Genomic DNA, 1905 nt, shown 5'->3' on the forward strand with positions numbered 1-1905 from the left:
GGGGGGGCCTCTAACCCCAGGTGGGCCAAGCATCCTTGCCTCTTACTAAGAGTGGCCTTTCGCGCTGTCGGCCTTGGCCTCTCACCCAATCCCATCCTTTCCCGGCTACCCCACCACTCACCCAGAGTCGTCGGATCAGGGCTGAGTCTGTTTCCTTTGGGTTGGGGGCTCCTCCTCAGTATTGTCCCTTCAGGGCTCGCCAGAAAGATGTGCCCAGACCCCACCCCTTACCCAAAGTTAGCCTCTAGGTCTTGGGTTTCCGCACCGTGGCCCCTCCTGTGGTCGCCAGAAATACGTCACTGGGCCCCACCGCCTACCCAAAGTTAGCTTTTGGGCCTGGGGTTTTTCTTCTGTGGTCGCCAGAAAGATGTTACAAGAAAGGGGTCCCGATCCAGACCCGAGAGAGGGTTCCTGGATCTCATGCGAGAAAGAAATCAGGGCGAGTCCCTAAAGTGAAAGCAAGTTCATTAGGAAAGAAAAGTAATAAAGATTGGCTACTCCGTAGACAGAGGGGCCCCGAGAGCTGCTGGCTGCCCGTTTTTTCAGTTATTTCTTGATGATACGCTAAACAAGGGGTGGATAATTCTTGCCTCCTCCCTTAGACCGTGTAGAGTAACCTCCCGACGTTGCTGTGGTATTCTGCTTGTTTGGTTGTTGGTTTTTGTTGTTGTTGTTGTTTTTGAGCTATGCTGGGATGGGTCAGACTTTTGCCTCTAAAACTCTGTCCTCCGTCCTGAGCGCCACACTTGGTGTGGAAATTCAGAACCCGGATAGGCCCGCCCTTCATAGCTGGTCTTGGATGCCATGCAAGGACTTGGAACCCAGGATGACTGGAGAAGCATTAGGGAAGATACCTGTGTCATAATTTCAAAATTCTTTTTTTCTTGAGACAGAGTCTTGCTCAGTTGCCCAGGCTGGAGTACAGTGGCACGATCTCAGCTCACTGCAAGCTCCACCTCCTGGGTTCCCACCATTCTCCTGCCTCAGCCTCCCAAGTAGCTGGGACTACAGGTGCCCACCACCATGCCCAGCTAATTTTTTGCATTTTTTGTAGAGACAGGGTTTCACTGTGTTAGCCAGGATGGTCTTGATCTCCTGACCTCGTGATCTGCCCACCTCAGCCTCCCAAAGTGCTGGGATTACAGGCGTGAGCCACCGTGCCCGGCCCATAATTTCAAAATTCTTTGTGGTAGTTTAAAATCTTAAAGATTTGTTAGGTTAAATTAAGTAATCTTAGGTTTTTCGCTGGAAATTGGGGTTACTAAGAGCTAAAATAGTAGTCAATATATGTAATTAAAGCTACTAGATATAAAATAAACAATTCTATATACAGAGTGTGTAAAGAAAGTAAGATGTGTTTTGGTGAAGAGGTTTACTTTAGAAAATGAGGATGTGGTTTTTGCTAAAGTTTTTGTTTTTGTTTTTCGGAGACAGTCTTGTTCTGTCACTAGGCTGGAGTGCAATGGTGCAATCTCCTCACTGCAAACTCCACCTCCCGGGTTCAAGTGATTCTCCTGCCTCAGCCTCCTGAGTAGCTGGGACTACAGGCACGTGCCACCATGCCCGGATAATTTTTGTATTTTAGTGGAAATGGGGTTTCACCATGTTGGCTAGGATGTCAGAATTTCTTGACCTCGTGATCCGCCTGCCTTGGCCTGTCAAAATGCTGGGATTACAGGCGTGAGCCACTGCACCTGGCAAGAAATCTTTTTTCTAGTTATTATTTAAGGATTGTTTCAAAATGAAGGAAAAACACAATAAAGATGAACTAAATGGACAGAAAGAGAAATGATAAAAGGGTGGGGGATGAGTAACCTTCGATTCCTGGGTGGCCGTGTGGTCACCCCTGGAGCTGCCGCTGGGCCGCGCTCAGTTACTAAGGAGAAAAGTTACCAGTGGAATTCC

This window comes from Mandrillus leucophaeus, unplaced genomic scaffold (assembly GCF_000951045.1).
Source record: "Mandrillus leucophaeus isolate KB7577 unplaced genomic scaffold, Mleu.le_1.0 Scaffold845, whole genome shotgun sequence".
NCBI lineage: Eukaryota > Metazoa > Chordata > Mammalia > Primates > Cercopithecidae > Mandrillus > Mandrillus leucophaeus.